The following is a 23,842-nucleotide window of genomic DNA, read 5'->3' as shown; positions in this document are numbered from 1 at the left end:
CAGATCTCATACTGCCTAGTATGTCTGAACTTCACCCACACTCATACCGCTTATATTTGAACTTCGGCCACACTCACACACATACAAATGATTAAAGCTCTGATGATGACAAGAACTGGAAGTTCAGACAACATCCACATGCAAAGGGTGCAACTTATATATCCTGCAACATCTCTGAAGGAAATATCCTAGTTTTTATCTTTATCTTTACCTACTAATAAAGCGGCTATCGCTTCTGGTCGTCCGTCGTTAAAATTACCCTCTACCCACCAATGCCACCTGTAAGTGGAAAACGATTCGTTTTTCGGACTAAAAATCGCCGCCTCCCACGCTGTTTTATAGCTGCGAGACGAGCAGTAGTCAATGAGCGATCAGTAGCAGGGTGGTTGGCAAAAAATGTTACTCGTTTTGCCAAATTGTTCGCAATATTATAAAAAAATCACAATTTGGAAAAATGGTCAGGAAATAAAATTAAGTGCATGATTTTGAAAAAATCATCATGTAGTCAAAACATATTCGGAAATCTGAAAAAAAGTGGCCATAACATTTTAGAAAATGTTCACAAAAAATGATTTTTAAAATTTGTTCCCTAATTTAAAAAAATCATCAATTCAAAAAATGTTTGTTGAGTCAAAAAATGTTAATGAATTTGAAACCGTTTCATACATTTAAAAAGTTTGTAAACAAAAGTAATGTTCATTACTTTTTTAAGAAAATAAAAAATTTCAAAAAAACATGTTTGTCGATTCGAAAAACTGTTCACTGATTCAAAAGTATTTTATGTTTAGGATTCGATTAGTTTTCTGAAAGTCTTTATATGTCTTGGCGTTGGGAGTAGTACGTAGTTAATGAGATTTATTTTTAAAGTTTTAAACGTTCCCTTGCGCAACATAATGACAAATATGGCATGCACTGGCAAACTCATAGGCTTGGGATTTACCACGTCAAATGCATTGTGATCACGTGGACATCGCAACCACCATCGGGTAGGGTGAGAAAAAAAATAGCAACATGGTGAGCCACAATGTTAAAATAGAGTACACTCATGTGTTAGGATATTGAGTCATACTTATTTGGTTAGCCATAATTTTTTGTCTTCCGTTGCAACGCACGGGCATATTTGCTAGTATAACTTATACATTGAAGTTCACAAGTAGTGCAATTTATACCGAGATGAGAAGTACAAAATGACCACCAGGTACCAGCACCAGCACATGAAACAAGCTTGCAAAGCGTTCTAGGAGGCCCTGCGGTGCACCTGGAGTTTCCGACAAGATCGGTCCATGGTAAACTTTGGTATGAGTAGATTAGGCAAAATGTTGCCCCTTCATAGATATTTCTGGCCTAGAGAAGCTTTGAAGCATCTGGCAGAACTCCTTGGCCTTGCTTTCAGCGACTGAGCAATGGAAAGTTAGTCATCTTTTGTAGCACTGTTGCCCAAACGAATAACCGTTCTACAAGAGCAGCTTCATGTTCAGTTCCTATCAAGTTACAAACTTCTACTTCTCGGAGGCAATTCAGCGCGAGTTCTTTGGCTTTCCAGCTTGGTGGCTAATCACAAACACAACCTGATGGGCACAGAGTCTGTGCCTGAAGCAAGGAGCATATCAGCTCAATAAGATATGATTGAATGACATAAATAAGAAAGATGGAACTAGAAATTGTAGGACAGCCTGGATATTTAAGATATGTCTTGAACAAATTTACAGAAATCCAGGAAATTAGTATAAAGCCAACCTACTGAAGAGAATATGATTGTTCTATAATTATACAGCAACTTATCTTCTATATCTAAATAGCTAGCCCCCATTAACTATTTCTCTCAACATGCAAGCATGCCACATCATCACACAACATGCATGAGAAAAGGCCACCCCACTATCATATGTCTCTCAACATGCAAGCTAGCCACTTCATCATGACATGCATGAAAAAAAGACCCATGTCAACATGCAAACATGAATTTTCATTCTATTATGCTATATATATTTAATAAACATTTCACAACTATATAGTAATCAAACATAATAAATCATATGTATTTTTAGTTTTAGTTTTTTATATTATTACTTCAAATATTCTCATATAACAAATCACATTGAAATATGTTGCAAACTATTTCCGCAACAACGTATGGAGTATCATCTAGTTTTAATAATTATACAGCAACGAGATCTTAATTGACCTATGGCCATTATTACGCATTGATGCGATCTTTTAAAACACGTCCAAGTATATTATTATATTAGTATTATCTCCTATACCCTAACTATTTTATGGCGCAGTCAAATTCACATTAGTGATATCGATGAAGATGTGAGTCATCGAATAAAAGTTGGATGGATAAAGTGGTGCCAAGCTTTTGGCGTTCTCTATGATAAGAGAGTGCCTCAAAAGCTAAAAGGCAGGTTCTATAGGACATCAATTCGACCCGTGATGTTGTATGGTGCTGAACGTTGGCCAGCTAAAAGGCGACATGTCCAACAGCTAGGTGTAACAGAGATGCGCATGTTGAGATGAATATGTGGCCACACAAGAAAGGAGTGGGTCCGGAATGATTATATACGTGATAGAGATGGGGTGGCACCGACTGAAGAGAAACTTGTCCAACATCGTCTGAGATGGTTTGGGCATATCGTAACCCCCTCGTCCTCCCCTGTGGGTGGCCAAGGAAAACCCTAGTCGCCGTCGGGCTTCTCTTCCCCGGCTTCCTCACCCTCGCCGCCGCCTGTAGCGCTGCTGGGTGAAGCATGGCCAACAGGGGCGGCGGCAGGGCATCTCCCCCCTGTGACACCCCAAAATTTTGGCCTTGTTTTATTAAATTAAAATTTTTGCCAGGAATTAAAAATTTGAATTTCTGAGCTCCATTTTGATTTTTAAATCATTTCCTTCCCTGTTATGATGAGTTTTTCCCAAAGAGAAAACTTTTCAAATATGTCATTGGACATATTTAATCTCTCAAGAGAAATTTTCCCTTATTTAATATAAATAATTAAATAATTAAGTTGCTTGATCTTTACTCTCTTGAAAATGGTTTTTCAAGGTTAAATGGCCATATTTGAACTACAACCATTTGATAAATTCACTTAAAATTCCAACCAAAATTTGGAGATGTCATGTTATGTTTTTAAATCACTTTTGTACAAAAATATCTTGTATTCATGAAATATTTTGAGCTCTACACTCAATTTTCCTTCTCTGGTCCATAGTGCAATTTGCACTACAACCCATTTAAATATTTCTTTCTGGCCTCCACCAAAATTATGGGATGTTGGTAGTAGCATATGATTCAACTTTATGCAAAAACCCTGTGTTGTTATTTGAAAAATTTGAGTGAATCAACCTCATTTTCATTCTGGTCCAGCCTTGTGATTTCTATTACAACCCTATTTAAATTTGCTCCAATGATCTTGTGATTTCCCCTACTTGTAGACAGCCCTACCAAACCCCTAAATCCAGGAGCATGCACCCATTGGATTAATTTTGGTTCATGAAATAATGTCATTTATTTCCTGTCCAGAATTGAAATACTGCAAAACTTGCACTAGCAAGTTTCTACTTTTGGCAAACTAACCTCACCACTCTCTCTTGCATCTAAGGAGACCCTGATCTGGAGAATTTGGCCACCCCAAGAAGAGCCTAGGTACCTGTGGCATTTTGTCAAACACCTGGAGAGCATGGCCAGATTTGACATGATCTTGAATTTGCATTGTGAACTTGGTCTCCAGACCTAACCACCTTGTCCCTTGATCGCCCCACTATCCCTAACCTAGCCCTGTTTCTTCCCAACCTCAACCGCGACCTCTAAGCATGCTTTAGCATTTCGTCGAGCACATTCAGTGCGTGCACGGGACGCGCCCAGAGCGCGCGTATTGCACGACCCGCGCCCGAGCCGACACGCTGGCCCCCCCTGGTTTTGGCCCGCTCTGCAGAGCCACGCCACTCGCTATCCCCCTCACAGCAACGCGCCAAGCCGCCCTGGCAGCCTACAGCGACGCCGACAGAGCTTTTGGGGCAGAGGAAGAGGAGGGAGGGATAGACTAGTCAAACCTGACCAGTGGGCCCTCTGGACCCACTGTCAGCGACCCCGTGCCTGTCCATGTGGGATTAAGTGAAGGCGTAATTTCCCCCAGTACGTTTACCCTACACCGAAAGCGTATTCTATCTGAAGCGTTTTCTTTTCTGTTTTATTTTAAATAACAGATTTTGACCACAACTTTGACTGCCTATAACTTTTTAAATATAACTCCAAATGAATTAATTCTTTTTCCTACATCTCTCAAATATTGTCTAGTTTATTTTAAGATTTATTTGAAGATTTTCCAAACAACTTTTTTGTACTGTTTTTGAAATATGTGTTATTTGCATATTTTTGGAAATAGGATTTTTGGGAGAGAAGGAAGCTTTCAAAAAATTTGGAGAGCACCCCCACCTCTCCACACCATTAAAGGCAAGCATTCTGAACCTCGGAATAATATTTTTGGTGTGTTAGTTGACACGTTTATAACACCACCTTATATCGGAGAGCTTGTTATTTCATGTGATATGATCATTTGCATGAGGCATATTAGTGATTTCCTTGCTGTTGGAAATGAATATACTTGTGATGGTAATCATCCTCATGTGCCTTGCATGCATGCCGGAAAGGAATCCGGGAAAGCCTCTGCCTTGGGTAGGAGTGAGCTTGGCGCCGGTCCCCGTCGGGACAGTTATGTCCGGTATGGCATGGTAAGGTATATTGAGTGGTGATTTTGTTGATTGAAATATATTTGTTTACATGTCATGCAGGGAACTTATAAACCTCCTGAGTCGACCGTAGACCGAGTCTTGTTTCCAGTAACCCCCATACTTGCTATGTACTACCACTTGTCCCTGCCGCAGGTAGGGTATGGTTCAGTAAGTCGTCAACCCCTTTCAAGCACACACCGTACAGAGAGGCCATGGTGGAAGATATCGGTTGTAGCCGGTAGGCATGCCACCTGGTCCGGGGGCATGGGTGTTTCCGGTTGAGACCGAGAGGGGAGGCCACCCCTTAGAGCGCGCGATATAAATTTGATCCCATGCTACGCGAGGTTGTAGCCTCCCCACTTAGAGTTTTGCTTAACAAGTGTCGTGGGTGATTCCAGACACCGATGAGTTAAGCTGGTGTGTGCAAGTTAGGCGTGTTTTCAACTAAAAGGCCGTAGACGGAATTAGTCCCGATGGACTAAAGGAATCCGTTACTCGTGGGTAAAGAGTACACCCTCTGCAGAGATTAAACCTATTCGAATAGCCGTGTCCATGGTTAAGGATTACAGTCTGGGATGGGTCAAGTGTTGGTCTTAGTGTCGGTCTTCGAAGGAGATATTGTTAAACCAAAATTGGATATCGACTGGTTACTTGTGAGGCCCATGATTATTATTTTGTAATAGACTAACCCGTTGCATTAATTTTATTATTGAGTATCCCTGGGATGGTTCTACCTCCTGGATATTCATTGTGATTATTTATTTCAAAGCCCTTTATGTGGTGTCGCTCAGACGCCCGACTGTGGCATTTCTTTTAAAAGCCCTTTATGTGGTGTCGCTCAGACGCCCGACTGTGGCATTTCTTTTAAAAGCCCTTTATGTGGTGTCGCTCAGACGCCCGACTGTGACATTTCTTTTAAAAGCCCTTTATGTGGTGTCGCTCAGACGCCCGACTGTGACATTTCTTTTAAAGCCCTTTATGTGGTGTCGCTCAGACGCCCGACTGTGGCATTCCTTTTAAAAGCCCTTTATGTGGTGTCGCTCAGACGCCTGACTGCGGCATTTTATTTTCACTCTATTATTGCTTATTCATGTTGCATATAAATAACCTGCTTGCATGCATAAAAAATATTTTATTTGTGACTGACGATGTGATCATAGAATATTTCAGTGCATGATTATCAATTATATTATCCCAGTGTTCATAATGTTTGCGAGTACATTCAAAGTACTCACTGGCTTGTCCCTGGCTATTGTCTTGGCCAGATTTCTGCATGGAGAGGAGCGTTGCGGTGACAGCCCCGGAAACTAAGCAACGGTGATAGCAGCCTCGCGAAGATAGGAGTTAACCTGGTCAGCTGTTCCCGTGGGAAATGGAGTCCCATACACTGATGATTCACAAACCGCTTCCGCCATCGACCACTAGAAAACCATTTGATGTACTCATAGGCCACAATGGTCTTGTACTACACATTTTGTACTTTTGCTTGGAATTTCTGTAACAAGTTGGTGCCTCATCAGCTAACAGTAATCCTGGGGCTAGTGAGCACAACGGCCATTTTCTGGAAATTTATGTCCGGAAAACCGGTCGTGACAGACTTGGTATCAGAGCCAGGCTGACCATTGGCTAATCCTATCTTAGCCGGGCCTATAAACTTAGACAAACCAACCCACCAAACCATAACCAAACCCCAGCCAAGCTTCTTGTGCAAGATAGCCACACAGTGACCCAACACCTTTTTGGCAGTCGGTGCCCAACCTATCAACCTAACCTGTCACTCATGCGCCAGTGACCGGCCCCTAAATAGTCCTTTCTCGCAAGCGTGCGAAGGAAGACTCCGTCCCCTTTTTCCTATAAAAAGGGGCACACTAGTCCCAACACAGCACAGCACAGCCTCTACCCCAAACCAAGCCACAATGCCTGGCCCTGTCGTGCACAATGAGACCACAGCAACCAACCTTGGAGGCTTTGTGACCATACTCGCAAACCTCTCCCGTCGTGCCTATGCGTTAGAAGAGCCCCCAGAATATGTTGTATACCAAGGACCCATGAGCGGTGAGAACCGTCAATTCTGGGCCACTGTACACATCTACGGTAGGGGTCTAGAGCCCGAGCGCCCCTACAGGTTCACCGGAAGGACAACTTCCTTTGAGCTTCAAGCCATCCAACTAGCTGCTCGAGAGGCTATAGTTCATCTCCGGCACTTGTCGCCTAGAGTTAACTGTCACTCGTTCCACTTCTACCCCAGACGTGAAGGGTATGGTAGACCACCCCGAGTTGCCAACGGAGATCACGAGACGGATCCTGCATTGTTGCACCTAGTGCGCTATGTAAGTGCACTAGAGGAACTGTGCGATCAAATCACTATTGATCTAATCGCAGCTCGTGGAGAGCTGGTTCGTCGAGCCCCGGCGAGAGAAGAAAACGAGCCCAACGCCGACAACCCAGTCGTGCTGTTTGGACACCCGATCGAGTCCCTGAGGCCTGCCCCAGCCATAGGCCAAGGTGCTGCGATAACCCCAGAGGTGCTTCGTCGCATATTGGGAGCACACTCCAACGGGATTGTGACCAACAATCCCCGAGATGGTCCTCATCGCTACCCCGAACCTGCAGCCCCTCAACCCACTCCAGCTAATTCCGACGACGAGACCCGTGGAGGAGCCTCAAGGCACGCCCGCTTGGATGTAAACGAGGTAGACTAGGTCACCCGAGTTGTATCGAGTCCCAGTGTACCCTCGCTTTGTAATCGTGTGGCCTTGTATTTAAACGCCGCCTGTTGTCATGCCTCTATTTTAATAGTAGCCTTGCCTGGATGCGCCAGTATGCAGTATAAGATTTCTATCCCGGACACAGTTACCAAAAACCACCCCGTCAACCCCACAGTAACACATCACTATAGTGAAATGTGTGAATCTGTGGCTTGACCCCGACCCTTGGAACAGAGCTGGAAATTTTCTTTACCATTCACCACGGTAAAAATGACCCAGCTCCAGTGCTATAAAAGGCCACCGCGTGACCTTGCCAAGCACCCCTCATCTTGTGCACCATCCTCACAACCATTTCTTGCCATGCCGAGCCCCAGCATTTACCTTAGAACCCCAGATGCAACCCCGGGTAGTTTTGTCAAGTTATTGTGGGATTTTACCTGCAGTACCATGGGCGCTACCCAGCCACCCCTGTACGAGCTGTTCAAATCGAGAATTACCCCTTCCACCTCAAGATATTGGGCAGCAGTACACATCCCTCCCGTAAACTCAAACCAAGATCCAACAGAGGTCTCCTTCGTGGGGAAATCAATGCCAACCCCACATATGGCCATAGAAGCTGTTGCATACGAAGCGCTTGCTCGCCTTCGATTCGCGGTACCCTATGCCAGCAAACGAGGGTATTATTACTTCTTGAGCCGTGCAGCACCCGGAGGAGTGACATCTTTTCCCGGTGGACGCATTGAGAGAGACCCAGTCCTGGCCAACCTTGTCCAGTACGTCATCGCTCAAGAGCATTTAACCCAACGTGTGATGGGTTATCTTCAGAGCCTCGCAGATTTAAATCCTCAGATCGCCATCGGCAGAGCACTAAGGCCCGACCAGGAGAGACACGTACATCGACTGGTCAATCCACTTCCCCCGATAGAAGAGGAGTGTATCCCAGTACCAGAGACGTTTTCTAGGGACCCCGTCCAGTTACCGTTTCCATTTTAGAACATCGCTGCGGTGTTCATTATTGCAACATTTATTTATGTGTGTGACTTATGTGTGATACCCTGAGTCTGTACGACGAGTCAATTATTTGGTTTCTACTAATGTGTGTAGTTTTTGTTGTGGTTTATACTCCTTTAAATTAACTGTTTTTTTCCTCGCAAAATTCTGGAGTGAGATTTCTTTTCCCTGAGTTGCTACATCTACACTTTCTCACGACGTGGATTATTTAATTTCACACAGCACCACGCAGCAGACTCACAACCATTACCATTCGAACACATACACTGTTTGCAAAACTTTGCAACAGTGTTGCATCCAACTAATCACCCCCTAACAACGGTTAGCAACCGGCACACCCCACCTACTCCTCGTGATCACCACCACCGCGGAGAGCCAACACCCGAGCAGCAGTGTCGCGACGATCGTCGAGGATCATCGCGCATAGGAGCACAGAGAGCCCCAGTAGTGTCGCCAGCCCTCCAAATATCAGGATCGCAAACCAGTCCGGCATCGCCTCCGCCATTAGAGCCTAACCCGAGCTTTTGTAAGCAGTAATGGAGGAAGAAGGAGGAGAAGTGAGGCCAGGTGTGAGGAAGAAGAGAGAGGCACCCCGTCCGTTTTATAGCTCGAGCTCGGTGTACGGTGGGCGAAGTCCACCAACGCCGCTCGTCGCCCGATCGCCGGTGTTCGGAGTCGAATCCGCGAGCAGTGCCGACAGCACGCTGGCCCGCGAGGTGAGTGCACGCTGCACCGCAGCTAGCACGCCGCGCACTACCGCGGTACGGCCTAGATGCCCTACGCGCTAGGCGTCGCCGGTGGAGAAAGCGCGAGAAAGCGCGCGGGAGAGAGGAAGAAGAGAGATCCAGAGGGAGAAGAAGAGGCCGACAGTGGGCCCTGGGTCCACCTGTCAACCAGAGGGAGCACTGTGCTCTCGGGTGCGACCAGCGTATATTTAAATTTAGAAGTTATTCTAAATTTATATCCAGCGTAGAGATCTCATGTTTTTGTCCCGAACCGTAGACTTTTCCACGCAGCACCAGTTTTCACACTGTGGTTTTTCACCACTTATTGCCCTCTCACTGTAGCCACATTTTTACTGCTTATTGTTCTTCTTAAAACAGCTTTTAACAAATCTCGAGGACGAGATTTTTCTTAAGGGGGGTAGCGTTGTGACACCCCAAAATTTTTGCCTTGTTTTATTAAATTAAAATTTTTGCCAGGAATTAAAACTTTGAATTTCTGAGCTCCATTTTGATTTTTAAATCATTTCCTTCCCTGTTATGATGAGTTTTTCCCAAAGAGAAAACTTTTCAAATATGTCATTGGACATATTTAATCTCTCAAGAGAAATTTTCCCTTATTTAATATAACTAATTAAATAATTAAGTTGCTTGATCTTTACTCTCTTGAAAATGGTTTTTCAAGGTTAAATGGCCATATTTGAACTACAACCATTTGATAAATTCACTTAAAATTCCAACCAAAATTTGGAGATGTCATGTGATGTTTTTAAATCACTTTTGTACAAAAATATCTTGTATTCATGAAATATTTTGAGCTCTACACTCAATTTTCCTTCTCTGGTCCATAGTGCAATTTGCACTACAACCCATTTAAATATTTCTTTCTGGCCTCCACCAAAATTATGGGATGTTGGTAGTAGCATATGATTCAACTTTATGCAAAAACCATGTGTTGTTATTTGAAAATTTTGAGTGAATCAACCTCATTTTCATTCTGGTCCAGCCTTGTGATTTCTACTACAACCCTATTTAAATTTGCTCCAATGATCTTGTGATTTCCCCTACTTGTAGACAGCCCTACCAAACCCCTAAATCCAGGAGCATGCACCCATTGGATTAATTTTGGTTCATGAAATAATGTCATTTATTTCCTGTCCAGAATTGAAATACTGCAAAACTTGCACTAGCAAGTTTCTACTTTTGGCAAACTAACCTCACCACTCTCTCTTGCATCTAAGGAGACCCTGATCTGGAGAATTTGGCCACCCCAAGAAGAGCCTAGGTACTTGTGGCATTTTGTCAAACACCTGGAGAGCATGGCCAGATTTGACATGATCTTGAATTTGCATTGTGAACTTGGTCTCCAGACCTAACCACCTTGTCCCTTGATCGCCCCACTATCCCTAACCTAGCCCTGTTTCTTCCCAACCTCAATCGCGACCTCTAAGCATGCTTTAGCATTTCGTCGAGCACATTCAGTGCGTGCACGGGACGCGCCCAGAGCGCGCGTATTGCACGACCCGCGCCCGAGCCGACACGCTGGCCCCCCCTGGTTTTGGCCCGCTCTGCAGAGCCACGCCACTCGCTATCCCCCTCACAGCAACGCGCCAAGCCGCCCTGGCAGCCTACAGCGACGCCGACAGAGCTTTTGGCGGCACACCGGCGTCCGTAGCGCGCCTCTGCCACGGTCGGCGCCGCCAAAGCCACCTCCGCTCGCCAGCTCGCCCTTGGAGCAGTAGCCGCTCGTCCGCTAGCTCCTGCCGCCATCCCCAGCCTCGCCACGATGCCCTGCAGCTACAGAATGGCGGTCGCCGGAGAGCTTATCCACGGCCGCCACGGAACCGCCTTGCCACGCCTATAAAAGGAGGCCCCCGAGCTTCCCCGAGCACGCGGGCAACCTCAGGCCACCCCTATGGCACTCCCCTAGCTGGCATTCGACCTGGGGAGGCCTCCTTCCTCATCTCCAGCAACTCCTGCCGCCGCCACCGCCCCGGCCAATCCGGCACCTCTAGTACCTCCCCCTCTCCGTTCTCTCCACCAAGAGCTTCCTCATCTTCCCGTGAACCATTCCCACTACTTGATTTTGATCGGGACACACCGCGGGAGAAATATCACTTTGCTCCCGAGGCCACCTCCGCCGAGAAGCTCGCCGCCGGCAGCTCCCTCCGTCCCCACCTACCTGGCGATCACCAGGAGGACCGCCCTGGAGTGGCGGATCCATCCCTGCCCTCTGAGCCCCGCGGGGAGCCGCCGTTCGCCGGCAACGATCGCCGTTGCCTCGCCTCCGTTCGGGCAGAGGAAGAGGAGGGAGGGATAGACTGGTCAAACCTGACCAGTGGGCCCTCTGGACCCACTGTCAGCGACCCCGTGCCTGTCCACGTGGGATTAAGTGAAGGCGTAATTTCCCCCAGTACGTTTACCCTGCACCGAAAGCGTATTCTATCTGAAGCGTTTTCTTTTCTGTTTTATTTTAAATAACAGATTTTGACCACAACTTTGACTGCCTATAACTTTTTAAATATAACTCCAAATGAATTAATTCTTTTTCCTACATCTCTCAAATATTGTCTAGTTTATTTTAAGATTTATTTGAAAATTTTCCAAACAACTTTTTTGTACTGTTTTTGAAATATGTGTTATTTGCATATTTTTGGAAATAGGATTTTTGGGAGAGAAGGAAGCTTTCAAAAAATTTGGAGAGCACCCCCACCTCTCCACACCATTAAAGGCAAGCATTCTGAACCTCGGAATAATATTTTTGGTGTGTTAGTTGACACGTTTATAACACCACCTTATATCGGAGAGCTTGTTATTTCATGTGATATGATCATTTGCATGAGGCATATTAGTGATTTCCTTGCTGTTGGAAATGAATATACTTGTGATGGTAATCATCCTCATGTGCCTTGCATGCATGCCGGAAAGGAATCCGGGAAAGCCTCTACCTTGGGTAGGAGTGAGCTTGTCGCCGGTCCCCGTCGGGACAGTTATGTCCGGTATGGCATGGTAAGGTATATTGAGTGGTGATTTTGTTAATTGAAATATATTTGTTTACATGTCATGCAGGGAACTTATAAACCTCCTAAGTCGACCGTAGACCGAGTCTTGTTTCCAGTAACCCCCATACTTGCTATGTACTACCACTTGTCCCTGCCGCAGGTAGGGTATGGTTCAGTAAGTCGTCAACCCCTTTCAAGCACACACCGTACAGAGAGGCCATGGTGGAAGATATCGGTTGTAGCCGGTAGGCATGCCACCTGGTCCGGGGGCATGGGTGTTTCCGGTTGAGACCGAGAGGGGAGGCCACCCCTTAGAGCGCGCGATATAAATTTGATCCCATGCTACGCGAGGTTGTAGCCTCCCCACTTAGAGTTTTGCTTAACAAGTGTCGTGGGTGATTCCAGACACCGATGAGTTAAGCTGGTGTGTGCAAGTTAGGCGTGTTTTCAACTAAAAGGCCATAGACGGAATTAGTCCCGATGGACTAAAGGAATCCGTTACTCGTGGGTAAAGAGTACACCCTCTACAGAGATTAAACCTATTCGAATAGCCGTGTCCATGGTTAAGGATTACAGTCTGGGATGGGTCAAGTGTTGGTCTTAGTGTCGGTCTTCGGAGGAGATATTGTTAAACCAAAATTGGATATCGACTGGTTACTTGTGAGGCCCATGATTATTATTTTGTAATGGACTAACCCGTTGCATTAATTTTATTATTGAGTATCCCTGGGACGGTTCTACCTCCTGGATATTCATTGTGATTATTTATTTCAAAGCCCTTTATGTGGTGTCGCTCAGACGCCCGACTGTGGCATTTCTTTTAAAAGCCCTTTATGTGGTGTTGCTCAGACGCCCGACTGTGGCATTTCTTTTAAAAGCCCTTTATGTGGTGTCGCTCAGACGCCCGACTGTGGCATTTCTTTTAAAAGCCCTTTATGTGGTGTCGCTCAGACGCCCGACTGTGGCATTTCTTTTAAAGCCCTTTATGTGGTGTCGCTCAGACGCCCGACTGTGGCATTTCTTTTAAAATCCCTTTATGTGGTGTCGCTCAGACGCCCGACTGCGGCATTTTATTTCCACTCTATTATTGCTTATTCATGTTGCATATAAATAACCTGCTTGCATGCATAAAAGATATTTTATTTGTGACTGACGATGTGATCATAGAATATTTCAGTGCATGATTATCAATTATATTATCCCAGTGTTCATAATGTTTGCGAGTACATTCAAAGTACTCACTGCCTTGTCCCTGGCTATTGTCTTGGCCAGATTTCTGCATGGAGAGGAGCGTAGCGGTGACAGCCCCGGAAACTAAGCAACGGTGATAGCAGCCTCGCGAAGATAGGAGTTAACCTGGTCAGCTATTCCCGTGGGAAATGGAGTCCCATACACTGATGATTCACAAACCGCTTCCGCCATCGACCACTAGAAAACCATTTGATGTACTCATAGGCCACAATGGTCTTGTACTACACATTTTGTACTTTTGCTTGGAATTTCTGTAACAAGTTGGTGCCTCATCAGCTAACAGTAATCCTGGGGCTGGTGAGCACAATGGCCATTTTCTGGAAATTTATGTCCGGAAAACCAGTCGTGACACCCCCCCCCCCCCCGCGCGATTCGGTTGGCGCGGGACTGCCTGTTCATGAAGAAGCGTTCAACTACCGTGGGGTTCGGCGGCGCTGCAGGCGGATCCTAGGCTCCTGGCGGCGGCGTGCGCGACGCGCCGACGGCTGGAGTCCACGCTTGCGGCACGGATTGGCGACTAAGGGAGCGCTAGGAGCTGGTGGCTGCGTGAGTCGTCGCGTTTTGGTCAGATCCTCCGTGATCTGGCGCTAGGACGCCGGCGGCCAGTGCGGGGTGGTGGTACTCGTCGTTGCCCAGGTCGGATTTTCTGGACCTGGACAGATCTGCATCGGAGTCTCTCATCGATCTTCCATTTGGTGGTTGAGCCCCATGGTACTTTCTTCTCCCGTTGGTTTTGTTTCTCGGCTCGTGGCCATATCCGGAGTAGACAGAGGTTGGCGATACAGGTTGGGGACCGGAGGAAACTTTGGACGGCTAGCTCGACCCGGCATCGGCGACGGCATTGGCGTCGTTACCCTCCTTGGAGGCGAAGCCGAGGTCCCCTCCTATTCACCTCTGACCCACTCCCGGACGGAAGTCCAAAATCCGTCTTGGATTGGGTGGTGGCGGCGCCATGCACATGGTGTCCTCCATGGAGGCACCGTCTTGGGAGGCTTGGGTGTTCGGGGAGTTACTATGGGTGGTGGGCTCCGCGTGGCAGCTCCAGCAGCGGCGACGGCGTGGAGGTTGGCAGGAGGAGCGGCGTTGGATCTACCGCGTTGACGACGATGAGTATTGGCGGCATGGTGCAGCTGAATCTCAACGACAGATGTGTCTGGATGGACGAGCGCAGAGCGGTGGCGCTGTTTGACACCGTGGTGGCGTCGATGTCAGGCCTGGCAAGGTCGTTTTATCAGTACCTGCTTTGAAGATGGATTGATGGAATATGGCGGCGACGACCCATGAGAGTGCGTCAGACCGGTTTATGCCCCATACCCGGTATGTGGCTTGGTTAGGGCCTCCGGATTTAAATGTTAGGCATTTGTACGATGTCTGTTTGATATTAGGCTCGGACTATTGGCAGGGGCGGACACACGTTGATGGTCATGGGGGCAGTTGCCCCCACTCAATTTTTCCTCATAGGCTTCGATAGATCCAGTCGAGCTACGTGTGCCCCCACTTGGCCCATTACTTTGGCCCCACTCAGCCCAATTTCTTGTTTATTTTCAGAAGCCCAAATATTCTAAATCTGTAGAAGCCCACCACTAAGAAATAGCCTATGCACGTCCGATACAAAAAACGTACTACTGAAAATTTCGATGGATCAGTGCGGCCCTAATAATCTAGATATGATAGCACGATACGGCAGCAGCGGAGCCGTCCCGAAACAGCCGCCATGTGTGATCACCGCAGGCATCCTGTAGCAATGCTACATCTACGTAATTAGTCCTATGTAATTAACGTGATAGGCCAGGTGGCATCTTTTTGTTGGGCGAAGTTAGAGGAGGGAGGCCCACCCAGTTGAAATCAGGGGGGTGGAGAGATTAGTTAGGAAGTTTACGTAAGATGGAAACGTAAGTGTACGTAGGTGTAGCATTTTTGCCATCCTGTAGTTGTCGGCTTGCCGTCGCCTGTCTCTCGCGCTTGCCGTCTTCTATCTCTCGCGCTTACATGCCACCTCCGTAAGAAAGCCTCATCACGGATTCTGCAATTTCAGCATTCTAATTGACATCGTTAAGCCGTATTAATTATTAGGGTTCTTTCTTTTCAAACTTTTTTGTCCGTTTGCAATTCCTGTGTAGGAACCATATTAGTTTCATCAATTTTGTGTATATACTATAATTTACCGATTTAGATCACTAGATCAGTTCAAACAGTTTTCTCGTAAGATTTAAATTTCTGTACCGAACTTTAGTCTAGACTGACACACTCATAATTTCATTCGGATCATCTGTTCTTCCTAGTTTCCAGCACAATTCAACTTCATGCATGATGTTTAAAGCCTTGACAGTTCATTTAAAGCATTGCTTTTTGGCACATCAAGTTGTTGAGAAGCTAACGGAGAGTAAAAAAACTCACCAAGATGCCAGAACTAGTTGATTTGAACAAGACTCCTTTGTATATCCATCTAAAACGAAGAAGATTGCATATTCCAATCCCAATCATCATGAGGAGATCAGCCTAGTCCTAAAAAGTTTAAGCCAAGGACAATTTGGAAGATCAATCAACATTTTAGAGTCAATTGGTATGAACCGTAGTCGTATTTGCTTTGTAAAAAAGGATTGCTAGGAAAATTTCAAATGAAGTGATGGTTAAACGCTTTCATGAGGTGAAAATTCGGCATGGGACGAAGCAAAAGGTATGTGCTAAAAGCTCTTTTCGTTTGTTTAAAGGCATCCTTCAATATTTTCATTCTCCCTCCGTTTGATAATGATTTTTTTTCTTGCATGTTGTAGATTAGATTGTTAGACAAAGTGTCAATATTCTCTTTTGCAACTCCGGGACACGATATTGACATACTGATGTAAGCCATTTTGTTTCAAATTGATAGTTTTTCCTTTCACTTTGCAATGAATTTGGTTTTCTCATGGAGAATGAAGCGAGTGTGCCTAGGTTCTAGTTTATATGGACGATTGCCTTGTTAATTCATGAATATGGCCATACATTATTGCCCCCTCTCAATTTTTTTCCTGGGTCCGCCCCTGACTATTGGCACCCCTTCATCAAGTGGATAGGAGTAGAAACAGATGTTGCTAAGATGGTGGCTTTAGACTACCTGATGTACTACTTTGTAAGGTCATTATGAATAATTAATAAAATGGCTGCATGCAACGCCCAGATGCAGAGGCCGGGGGTAATCCTCCTTTTCTAAAAAAACAACGCATGCCTCCAAAAGCGGCAGTGCATAGGGGTTGGGTTAAGGCGTGCTGATAATATCAAGAGAGGTCGGGGTACACCAAACTTGACATGGGAGGAGTCCGTAAAGAGAGATATGAAGGACTGAAATATTACCAAAGATTTAGCAATGGACAGGGGTGCGTGGAAATGCGTGGAAGTTAGCTATCCACGTGGAAGAACCATGACCTTATGGGTTTCAACTCTAGCTTATCTCAACTTGTTTGGGACTGACAGACTTTGTTGTTGAGTCAAATTCACATTACTAATATTTCTAATGGGAGCCATGGGTGATCAACCACGGGTTGAATCAAACCCAGCCAGAACCAGCTACTGCTTGCACCTGCCAGTTCAATTTTCTTCACAATCTTACATGTGCACAAGCTGCTGTGGTACAACATTTTGTACAGGGCGTTCGCCAGATTGAAGCTAACAAGTTTTTTAACAGCCCTGATGGGAGAAGCCATACTCTCCTCCAACTCCACTGGAGCCTCCTGCAGACTTGCACTGCTGCCCCGGCCTCCCCGGTGGCTGCCAGTGACCTCACAGCCTTGCAACACAGTCATCTGCTCCCCTGCACCCCCAACACCACCTAACCTAACAATCACAGGATCACGCCGCCCTCTGGAGAGAGAGGTCACTCAAGAACGATCTTGAAGAAATGCAGAGAAAATGAAGGAGGTACACCGTTTCTTTTGTTGGAAACAAAATCCTGAATCATGCCCAATAGTTTTTCTCATTTTCAACAGACATAACAATCTTTAAATCTGAAACCTATTACCAAATAAATACCAACGCAATTAACATGCAATGCCAATGGGAGATACATAAGCCATATGCCCATATATCTGCCACAGATATAATTTCGAGCACAACATTCGGTATCAGTCCAGAGCCTAGTGTAGAGCAACTTGCAGCTCAAGCATAGGTGTGTCAAGAAATATACCCAGGTATTAGATTTAAAAAAAAAGTAGGGATAGTATTACCTCCGGGCATATAGTTGTGCCACAAAATGTAAGAGACAACTTTCTCAAACCAGTACACATCCTGAGAAGATGGAATGAACTGGGTACAAAGGAATGCCCGTTTCCCGTTATATCCAGGAACATGAATGTAATGTCTGGGAGCCCGGTAATGTCTTCCTTCAGGTACTGTTGGTTAGTAATAATGTCCTCCTGTAGATTCATAGGAAGTCACAAAAAGGGATTATTTATTTGCAATAGTTAGAAACTTGGGAAGGACACAAGCATCTCGTTTAGAAAGTCAATAACAAACAAGAAATGATTCTTTTAAGCTATCAAGTTCGAGCTCATGTCCCCCCATGATAAGGAATAACCGTATACTAGTACTGCTAGTGTGTAATTCAATGCTAACTACTCAAAGGAAGTAAAAAGTACTGGCATATCCAAGGATATCATGCTACTAGGGAGGATAAACGATTGGATGCACAAAGCAATTTTTCACGGACTGAGGCAAAGAAAAATAAGTTGACAATTTTGTATGCTTATGACACATTCCTTAAACTGAACTGCAAGTTTATGCGTTGATGGCATAACTCACATAAGAATCAACTCACCAGATCATTCACAAGTTGGAATCTGAGACTGTGGATGAGCTCAAAGCGCCGCAAAAGCCTTGTACAGTAGCTATTCTGTAACTCGCGTACATGGTCAGTTTCTTCATATATAGTAAAAGGGAAGGTGCTCAGGCACTGTAGATTTTCCATCTTGCCGAGCTGGGTGAACTTTGGATCAGAATCATCCCACCACATGAGGGATTCCAGCTGAGGGGCGGAGATGTTTGCAACCGGTAGGATCAAAATCATCCTACCTTTAGTAAAGCAGGACAGCACTTCTAACTGTTTGAGTGTCGGCGCTGTGACATTGAGCTGCTGCAAGCCGTGCACGCGCGTCAGTGTCATTTCCAAGAGAGATTCCGAGTGGATGGTCAAGTTGCCCAGACCCGAGGTACCACTGAGAGTCAGTTTCTGTAACGCCGGGCAGCGCGGCGAGGAGACAGCCTCGCCGAGCATGCTCGGACCACGTAGCCGGATGCAACCTAGCTGGAGATTGGTGAGCCGGGCGAATATGCCGGAAGGCGGCATCGTGAGGCCAAGACCCTCTAGTTCGAGGGTGATCGAGGTGGCGTTCTCGAAGCATGGCAGCTCAAGGGCGCCTCTTTCCCAGACCTCGTAGTCTGGTATGTTGGTCTGCAATACGAGGAGTAAATCGCCCGAGATGCGGCGTGCGGCGATGGGAAGCCAGGCCGCCATGGACTCAGGGGTGGTGTGACTGGCTTCCATGACGCGCACGTCGAGGCGGCTGAGGGCCGGCGCTTCGGCGACGAGGGCGAGGTTGAGGGTCACTCTCGGTGTGTGTGTGTGTGGGGGGGGGGGGGGAGTGGAGCTCTCTGGTAGTAGCGTCCAGACGCGGCGCCAGCGGCTGGAGAGGACGCTGGTCCGAGCGGCGACGGCAGCGTCGCGAAGCTTGAGAAGGATGTCGATAATGATAAGCAAATAGGCAGTTTTTCGATTAAATTAATCCATAAATAAATCATGAGCATGACATTGACAGCATTGATAACATGCTGGTTACGATCTAACAGAGCATGTACTACGCATATAGTAGAAACATCTACGCATATCGCTAGTACTGCTACAACAGAAAGAAACATGAGAGGGATAAACGATGTATACCCTCCAATCGGCCATGCGGCGGCGGTGGTGGTGGCAGTAGCCGCGGCATCCTCGGCGGCCTTCTTGTCGGCTTCGGCCTTCTCAGCGGCGGCACGGTCGGCGTCGGTCGACATGGTGATGATGAAGGTGATGTGGACGTAGATGAACAGAAGCAAGCAGTCGCGTAGTCGCTACCCAAGAACCTAATCGCCCCTCTCCCGTACAGGATCCGGAGAGGCGGGGTTTCGGAGGCCTGCTCTCCCGTCAACCGTGTACGCAGTGAACGGGACGGAGTCGCCGGCGGCAGCAGCAGCAGAGGAACGACGTGGGCGTGGAGGCGGAGATGGGTTCTGTTTCGTGGCGGCTAGGGTTGGCAGCGCCCCACATATATATGTGCGGCTGCGCGTGGAGAGACGTGGGCTGAACCCACATTCAAATCGGTAGCCCACGGTCCGACGTCTCAGATCGTGGCCCCACCTATCAAAGACTCTCCGTTCCTCACCGGCAAAAAGAAGCGCATAGGAGCTCGGCTCGGCTCGGCTCAATCCCGCGGCGCGGCATGGCGAGCCGAGCAGAGGAGGAGTGCGCGAGGGCCTCATCTCTTCTCAAGCTCCAATGGCATGAGAAAGAGAATCCCTTATAAACCACTACAACTCCCCTTCCACTTCTGGGGTGGGACTAAACTTCCCACCACCTTGTCATGCCACCTACATGGGCCCTTAGAGATCAAATCTGAAATTGTCATATGGGCTCTAGGCCCGTCTCATAGCTCAACAATCTCCCACCAGATCTCAGGGGCCCAGTTTGTCCTTTGTTCCAAACGCTGTTTTGATATACCAGAATCTCAGTGGAGACCGATTAAGGTTGAGCTCCACCTAGACCAAGTAGTTACACTCCTTCACAACTGAACAATGGACTATGCCTTGAATTGTCAGTTTGGCGTCAAGAAGTTTCACCACAAGTCTCACTGATACGAGGCTGCCGAAGGCCAACCCCTCGGGTAGAGCATATTAGTCACACTCCTGGCCTGTTCATGAGCTTGCTAGAGATCACCCCAATCTCATAGACTGTGACCAGCAGTCGGGCTCATATAGGTGTGTTCCTCCAAAGATCACTCTATAGGATAGCATCTTGCTTATGCATATAAGCCTTGGAACACATTAAGACAGTAGTCATCCTTCCATACAGTTTCCAAGAGTATTGCATCTCCAACGGAGTGGGTTAGTAAAGTTACTCTCCTCAGTTCACCACTGGCTTGTTTTCCCAGGTCCTACTTCACGGGATCTCCGATCACATAGGTTGGGTTACTACCATGGCAACTCATGTGGGTCTCATACCCATCTCCCTTATGTGTTATCTATCACAACACGTGATAGCCCTTTAGTAAAGGGATCTGCCAGATTCTTAGCCGTTTGAATATAATCCAACGCTATCACTCCAGAGTTCCTCAATTTTCTGACAGCTTTCAATCTCATTCTTATGTGTTTGTTGGACTTCATGTTGTCCTTTGAACTCTTCACCTTGACAATAACTATTTGATTGTCACAGTTCATAAGGATGGCCGGAACCGGCTTCTCAACCACTGGCAAGTCCATCAACAGATCTCAAAGCCATTTTGCTTCGCCACCCGATGTGTCTAATGCTGTTAATTCTGCTTCCATTGTCGATCTTGTTAAGATCGTTTGCTTGCAAGACTTCCAGGAAACAACACCACCTCCAAGAGTAAATATATACCCAGTTGTGGCCTTCATCTCATCAGCATCAGAGATCCAATTCGCATCACTATACCCTTCAAGTACCGACGGGTATTCGGTATAGTGAAGTCCATAGTTCATAGTACCTTTCAGATAGCGCATAACTCTCTCAAGAGCACGCCAATGTACATCACCTGGTTTGGAAACAAATCGGCTCAGTTTGCTAATAGCAAATGCGATGTCAGGCCTCGTTGCGCTCGCTAGATACTTTAGTGAACCAACAATCTGAGAGTATCTCAATTGATCTATAGTTGTGCCTTTAGACTTTCGAATCAGCACACTAGAATCATATGGTGTTTGAGATGGTTTGCAGTCCGGATATCCAAAATGACTCAACACCTTCTCAACATAATGGGATAAACCCGACGTATCTAACATGGCGTTAACCAAATCAGTTAGAGTACGGTTTTTCTGCTCGGCAACCCCGTTTGACTGGGGTGAGTAGGGAGGCGTCCTCTCGTGAATAATGTCGTGTTCCGCACAAAAGGCATCAAACTCTTTCGAGAAGTACTCTCCACCATGATTTGACCGGACTCGTTTAATTTTCTTTTCAAGTTGATTCTCAACTTCTGCCTTATAGATTTTGAAGTAGTGTATGTTGGGGAACGTAGCAGAAATTCAAAATTTTCCTACGTGTCACCAAGATCTATCTATGGAGAAACCAGCAACGAGGGGAAGGAGAGTGCATCTACATACCCTTGTAGATCGCTATGCGGAAGCGTTCAAGAGAACGGGGTTGAAGGAGTCGTACTCGTCGCGATCCAAATCACCGGAGATCCTAGTGCCGAACGGACGGCACCTCCGCGTTCAACACACGTACAGCCCGACGACGTCTCTCATGCCTTGATCCAGCAAGGAGAGAGGGAGAGGTTGAGGAAGACTCCATCCAGCAGAAGCACAACGGCGTGGTGATGGTGGAGGAGCGTGATACTCCAGCAGGGCTTCGCCAAGCACCGCAAGAGACGAGGAGGAAGAGGGGTAGGGCTACGCCAAGAAGGAGAGGAACTCGTGTGTATGGGCAGCCCAAACCTCAAGTATATATAGGGGGAGGGGAGGGGCTGCGCCCCCACCTAGGGTTCCCTCCCTAGGGGTGGAGGCAGCCCCCCAGATCCCATCTGGGTGGCGGCCACAAGGGGGAGAGGGGGAGACGCACCTGGGGTGGGCCTTAGGGCCCATCTGCCTTAGGGTTTGCCCCCTTTCCCTCTTGGAGGCGCCTTGGGCCTTGGTGGGGGGGCGCACCAGCCCACCTGGGGCTGGTCCCCTCCCACACTTGGCCCATGCAGCCCTCTGGGGCTAGTGGCCCCACTTGGTGGACCCCCGGACCCCTTCGGTGGTCCCGGTACACTACCGGTAAAGCCCGAAACTTTTCCGGTGACCAAAACAGGACTTCCCATATATAAATCTTTACCTCCGGACCATTCCGGAACTCCTCGTGACATCCGGGATCTCATCCGGGACTCCGAACAACATTCGGTAACCACGTATATCTATTCCTTAACCCTAGCGTCATCGAACCTTAAGTGTGTAGACCCTACGGGTTCGGGAACCATGCAGACATGACCGAGATGTTCTCCGGTCAATAACCAATAGCGGGATCTGGATACCCATGTTGGTTCCCACATGTTCCACGATGATCTCATCGGATGAACCACGATGTCGAGGATTCGATCAATCCCGTATACAATTCCCTTTGTCTATCGGTATTGTACTTGCCCGAGATTCGATCGTCGGTATCCCGATACCTTGTTCAATCTCGTTACCGGCAAGTCTCTTTTACTCGTTCCGTAACACATCATCCCGTGATCAACTCCTTGATCACATTGTGCACATTATGATGATGTCCTACCGAGTGGGCCCAGAGATACCTCTCCGTTTACACGGAGTGACAAATCCCAGTCTCGATTCATGCCAACCCAACAGACACTTTCGGAGATACCTGTAGTGTACCTTTATAGCCACCCAGTTACGTTGTGACGTTTGGCACACCCAAAGTATTCCTACGGTATCCGGGAGTTGCACAATCTCGTGGTCTAAGGAAATGATACTTGACATTAGAAAAGCTTTAGCATACGAACTACACGATCTTTGTGCTAGGCTTAGGATTGGGTCTTGTCCATCACATCATTCTCCCAATGATGTGATCCCGTTATCAACGACATCCAATGTCCATGGTCAGGAAACCGTAACCATCTATTGATCAACGAGCTAGTCAACTAGAGGCTTACTAGGGACATGGTGTTGTCTATGTATCCACACATGTATCTGAGTTTCCTATCAATACAATTCTAGCATGGATAATAAACGATTATCATGAACAAGGAAATATAATAATAACTAATTTATTATTGCCTCTAGGGCATATTTCCAACAGTCTCCCACGTGCACTAGAGTCAATAATCTAGTTCACATCGCCATGTGATTAACACTCACAGGTCACATCACCATGTGACCAACATCCAAAGAGTTTACTAGTGTCACTAAACTAGTTCACATCATCATGTGATTAAGACTCAATGAGTTCTGGGTTTGATCATGTTTTGCTTGTGAGAGAGGTTTCAGTCAACGGGTCTGCAACATTCAGATTCGTATGTACTTCGCAAATTTCTATATCATCTTGTAGATGCAACTACTACGCTACATTTGGAGCCATTTCAAATAACTGTTCTACTTGGAGCTATTCTAAATTGTTGCTCCATTATACGTATCCGGTATCTCTACTCAGAGCTATCCGGATAGGTGTTTAAGCTTGCATCGACGTAACTCTTTACGTCGAACTCTT

General features: G+C 46.7%; 1 pseudogene; it reads right to left on the bottom strand.

Moving 5' to 3' along the window:
* Window positions 1-1,307: 1,307 nt before the first annotated feature.
* LOC125532718 (putative F-box/FBD/LRR-repeat protein At4g03220) overlaps window positions 1,308-23,842 on the bottom strand; it is a 46,271-nt pseudogene continuing 23,736 nt past the window's right edge.

Source organism: Triticum urartu, chromosome 1A (genome assembly GCF_056163025.1).
Source record: "Triticum urartu cultivar PI428250 chromosome 1A, HENAU_Tu73, whole genome shotgun sequence".
Classification (NCBI taxonomy): Eukaryota; Viridiplantae; Streptophyta; class Magnoliopsida; order Poales; family Poaceae; genus Triticum; species Triticum urartu.
Note: the sequence above shows the minus strand (reverse complement) of the source record. Positions and strands in the feature narration are given on the sequence as shown.